Source organism: Pteropus alecto, unplaced genomic scaffold (assembly GCF_000325575.1).
Source record: "Pteropus alecto unplaced genomic scaffold, ASM32557v1 scaffold392, whole genome shotgun sequence".
NCBI lineage: Eukaryota > Metazoa > Chordata > Mammalia > Chiroptera > Pteropodidae > Pteropus > Pteropus alecto.
In genome coordinates, this window is record NW_006431933.1 from 792863 (window position 1) to 798590 (window position 5728).

The 5728-nt window shown below is 34.2% G+C and overlaps 1 protein-coding gene across 1 annotated transcript in view; it reads left to right on the forward strand.

Annotated features, from left to right (window-relative positions):
- Window positions 1-5156, forward strand: part of CHST7 (carbohydrate sulfotransferase 7) — a 21355-nt gene extending 16199 nt beyond the window's left edge. The window contains 1 exon segment of the mRNA XM_006906903.3: window positions 4540-5156. The gene's annotated coding sequence lies outside the window, so the exon portion shown is untranslated.
- The last annotated feature ends 572 nt before the right edge of the window (window positions 5157-5728 follow it).

Genomic DNA, 5728 nt, shown 5'->3' on the forward strand with positions numbered 1-5728 from the left:
CAGCAGTTACAAAATAGTCACAGGGATATAAAGTACAGCATAGGGAATATAGTCACTTATATCATAATTACTATGTATGGTGTCAGATGGGTACTAGACTAATCAAAGGGATCACTTCATAAATTATGTAAATGTCTAACCACTATGCTGTACACCTGCAACTAATATAAAATAATATTGAATGTCAACTCTAATTGAAAAATAAAAATTAAAAAAATCTTTTCATATATTGTTGAATTTAATTTGCTAATATTTTGTTGAAGATTTTTGTACCTAAGTTCATGAGAAATATTGGTCAGTAGTTTTCTTTTTTTGTACTTTGTTTGGTCTTGGTATCAGGGTAATAATAGCCTCACAATTTTATAGACGAGATTGTATAGAATTGGTGTTAATTCTACTTTAAATGTTTGGTAGAATTCTCCATTGAAAGTATCTGGGCCTAGAGATTTTTGGAAGTCACTGATTAATTCAATTTTTAGTAGTTATATGACTTTTCAAATTATCTATTTTACATTGGTTGAATTGTGGTAGTTTGTGCTTTTTGAGGAATTGGTCTATTTGATCTAAGCTGTCATATTTATTTAAATAGAATTGTATTTTCATTATTATTTTTTATCCTTTTAATGTCTGTGGGGTCTGCAGTGAGCTCCTACTTCATTTCTGGTATTAGTAATTTGTATATTCCCTTTTTTATAATTAGTCTTGATAGAGGTTTATCAAAATTTTAATCTTTTCAAAGAACCAGCTTCTTGTTTCATTGATTTTATTGCCTTCCTGTTTCGATTTTACTGATTTATGCTCTTCTTATGTCCTTTTGCTTGATTTGTGTTTATTTTGATCTTTCAGTTTCTTGAGGCGGATGCTTAGATTATTGATTTGAGACCTTTTCTTTTTTCTAACTTAAGCATCTAATATACTATAAATTTCCCTCTCAGACTGTTTTGACTGTCTCACAAATTTTGATATGTTGCATTTTAATTCAATATATTGTTTTTTTTTTTAATTTCCCATGGATTATTTAGAAATGTGTTGTTTAATTTCCAGGATTCTGGAGAATTTCCTCCTGTCTTTCTGTTATAGACATGTAGTTTGATTCTATCATGTTTAGAGAACATACTCTATTATTATTTCAATTCTTCTAAATTTGTTCAGGTTTGTTCAATGAACCGGGATATGACCTATGTCACAATTCTTCTAAATTTGTTCAGGTTTGTTCAATGAACCGGGATATGATCTATGTCACAATTCTTCTAAATTTGTTCAGGTTTGTTCAGTGAACCGGGATATGATCTATGTCGTGAATGTTCCATGTATGCATTGAAAGAATGTGTTTCTACTGTTATTTAGATGGAGTGTTCTATACATATCAATTCAATCTCGTTTGGTTGATGATATTGTTTAGTTCTATATCAGTTGATTTTCTGTCTAGTATTCTATCAATTGTTGAAAGAGGTATTTAAGTTTCGAACTATAAACGTGGATATGTCTATTTCTCCTTTCTGTTCTTTCAGTTTTTGCTTTAAGAAATTTCAAGTTCTGTTGTTTGCCACATACATACACATTTAGGATTTCTGTCTTATTGATGAGTTGAATCTTTTACCATTATGTACAGTACTTCATTGTCCCTGGTAATTTCCTATTTTATCTGATACTAATTAATATAACCATCCTTCCTTTATTTTGATTAATGTTTGTATGGTATATCCTTTTTATCCTTTTATTTTCAACCTACCTATATCATATTTGAAATTATTATTTTGTAGACAGCATACAGTTGGGTCATATTTTTAAAACTATTCTGGCAATCTCTTTTTGTATATTTGTATATTGAGACCATTTATATTTAATTATATTTTATAATTATTGATATTACAGGGTTTAATTTTGCCATTTTAAAACATGATGTCTATTTGGTCCCTGTTTTTTTTTCCCCTATTTCCCTTTTTGTGCCTTCTTGTAGTTTATTTGAACATTTTTTAGAATTTCATTTTGATTTATTTGCAGTTTTTTTCCAATTAGTTGACATTCAATATTACTTTCTATTAATTTAAGGTGTACAGCATTGTGGTTAGACATTTATCTAATTTACGAAGTGATCTCCCCAATTAGTCTAGTACCCTTCCCCCAATTAGTCTAGTATCCACCTGGAAATATATAGTTATTAAATTTATTCTTACTTTATCCTTTCTCTTGTTCTTTCTTCATTTGTGATGCTTCAAGTTTCCTTCTTTTATCTTTTCCTTTCTGTTGGAAGAACTTCCTTTAGCAATTCTTTTACAGCAGTTCTGTTAACAAATGCTTAGTTTTCCTTCATCTGAGAATGTCTTTATATCGCCTTCATTCTTGAAGGATATTATCATGGAATATATAAGACCAAGATGACAGTCATTTTCTTTCAGCACTTGAAAAATATTGTGTCATTTCCTTCTGGCCGCCATGGTTTCAGATATAAAATCCACTGACATTCAAGTCACTTCCATAAGTAATGCATCATATCAGAATTTATGAGACATCTTCCATACAGTGACACAGCAACATGTTTTAATGAACCCTGTATGTTTGTGCAGATTTCTTTGTGGTTTGTTTGTGGTTCACGCAGCTTCTTGAACCTGTGTAGGTTTATGTCTTTTTCCAAATTTGAGAAATTTTCAGCCATATTTTTTCAAGTACTTTTTCAGCTTCAATCTGTTTTCCCCTTCTTTCTGGAACTCATGAACAATGGATCATTTATTGTAGTACCATAGGTCTCTGAGGCTCTGTTCATCTTTTTTTACTCTATTTTCTCTCTGTTGCTCAGATTGTGTAATTTCTATAGTTCTATTTTCAGATTCACTAGTTCCTTACTCTGTCATCTCTGTCCTGCCGTTGAGCCCATACAGTGAGCTTTTTAAATTTTGGTCATTGTATTTTACAGTTCTAAAATCTCCACTTGGTTCTTTTTTATATTTATTTTCCAATAATTTTTTTGTTTGTTACAAATGTGTTCATAATTGCTAGTTGAAGCATTTTTATGATATTGGCTTAAAATCCTTTTCAGATAACTTCAGTATCTGTGTCATTTCAATTGTCTTTTCTCATTCAAGTTAAAATTTCCCTGGTTCTTGGCTTCACAGGTAATTTTTTCCATTGGATCTTGAACATTTGAACATCTGTTATGAATCTCTGAATTCTATTTAAATCTTTAATTTTAGGAGGCCATCCCTGACACTGCACTAAAAGGGGTGCATCACCTAGTTACTGCCAGGTGGAGAGGGTAGTCCAGAAGCCCTGACTTCCTACTAGACCTCTGCTGATATGAGAGGGGAATATTTCTGTGGTGCTTGGTTTCTGTCTTTCTATGCTGGCCCTTCCCTGCCTTTTGGCTAGAGATAACAGGTTTTTCTTGAGCCTTTTTGATTTGTGACCATTGATATTTCTGGCCTGCTGGCTTCTTTAAAACCCATTCCAGGATACAGAGGAGGCAAAAGGAAAACACAGGGAACTCACAGCTCTGTTTTTCCTAATTTCCCAAGGTCTTTAGTCAGTCTATCTTTTTTTCCCCACCTTTCAGATTCTTATCTTTGTTTTATGTGTCGTATTTGGGGATTTCATTTACACTGGGTGGGAAAAATAAGGAGAAATGTTTTTATTCTACTTTATCTGGAACCAGAGTTAGCTCATCTGGAAATTGGTTTTTATTAAATTATATTGAAATTTGACATGGTGGCTCTTTTTATGTAAATAACCTGTACCAATAGAATATTAAAGGTTTATAGAAAGGCCTTTATGAATTTAGCTTTTCCTTGGTTTAATTAGCTAAATATGAATCTTTAGCACACCTTTTAAATCATGTTGAAAGTGCTTCTTTCCCAAATTCTGTACCAGTATTTCTATTAAGGTGATGGACCATATTAGAAAACAATGTCGACTTTGGTACACATCCAGGTTCAGAGGAAGGATCACAAGAAACTAGTAGCAGAGCTGGTACAAACATCCCCAAAGTCAGCTCACTCTCTGCTGCTCCCAGTGACATAAGCAATGTTTTAATGAAAGAATAAAAAAGTTCAGAGGAGGCAGGACTCATTGCTTATATGTAGTCTTAGTTGTACAGAATAGCCAGTTGTTGGCAAGATTTATTTTACACATGTGAACTAGCACACTTGTGAAGGATGGTTTCATGGTCTGTGCCTAAAGGTACAGCTTCAAGCCCAGCTCTTACTCCCACTCTATCCAGCAGATCTCAAAAAGTTCTATTCTCAACAGGCACCCAACAGCAGCAGCTGGAGAAAGCACAGTCATACTGACAGGGGTGCCTCCATCTTTTTCCTGTCTTTATTCTCACCAAACACCTCCTGGGTCACATTTTCTCCTGGTCTGTCTTCATAAAGCAGAAATGATAGATACCGGTTTGGTATGGATTTACAGCATTGTCTAATGCAGCTTAGATAAGGATGATTAAAGGCTTTATATTTTAGAGGCTTTACATTGTCTGGGTTCAACAGGATTTCTGTGGATTTCTGTGTTCTGTAGTTCAAACATCTTTTGTTCCTTCCCTCCTAGGTCAGTCACCATGAACTGGAGCACTCAGCATGTTGCCCCAGCACTGGAAAAGTCATGCTGTGGAGGCAATCTATCTCGCTACCAGAGACTGGGACTTGATTTGGTACCAAGTGCTGTGCAGTTCTGCAGAGCAGGAATATCATGAGCTTATTAAATAATGACCAACACATTTATTGAAACAAAGTTTCCAGTAAGGAAATGACAGTACAATGTGGATAATTATGGCAATAAAATAGGAAGAGCTTTAGTTCCCAGCCTGAACCTGCCTCTGCTGGAGCCATTTCAATAAAGCATCCTCACAATAAAGAAGAGACATGATTTGGTACCATTTCCCATCAGCAGGTGTTTGGACAAAACATCAATGTGACTAAGGGCCAAGTGAAACCCTGTGTATCTTGATTAAATTACTATTAAATAAAAGGCCTGGGTGGTATTCTTTTAAACCTGACTCATCCAGCTCTTCAAATAGCTTCCCTTGTCCCTGCCCCTGAACCAATTTTTAAAAAGTAATCTCTCTCCCTGGGGTGGGAGAACCCAAATGAACTGAAACAAATTTTTGCTTTTAAATTGTTCTGTTTTTATAATGATACTATTAAATTACTCTGGAGTCATGCTAATGATTTGTTTTGTTTTGTTTTGCTAAGAAGCAAATTTTATGATATAGTTCAATGGCATGGTTCAGGGATACACAGGAATATGAAGACTATGAAGGAAACTGTATGTTGGGTTCAAGAATCTTAGCAATTATCCAACACTCAAAGCCTTTTAAAGACTATTGCAGGTCAGGAGAAGTCACAAGCAGAGACCAAGTTTAAAGTGTTTCTTTTAACCCTAAGGCACATTTTAAAAATCTCAAAAATCTGTTGCCATGATTTTTAGACCCCATTTTAAAACTGAAGTTTTTCAAGCACCTAAATCAGGGGTTGGCAAAAACCTTTTCTGTAAAGAGCCAGATAGTAAATAGTTCAGGCCTTACAAGCAAATAGTTGCTCACTTCTGTCACAACTCTTCAGTTCTGCATGAAAGTAGTCATAGACAATATGCAAATGAATGGGCATATTGTATGCCAACAAAACTTTATTTACAGACACAGGCATTGGGCCAGATTGGTCCAGTGGCTGGTTGTAATTTTTTAACTCCTGGTCTAAATGAAGCTGGAGAGGAATAGCTTCCACCCAACAAAGAACCT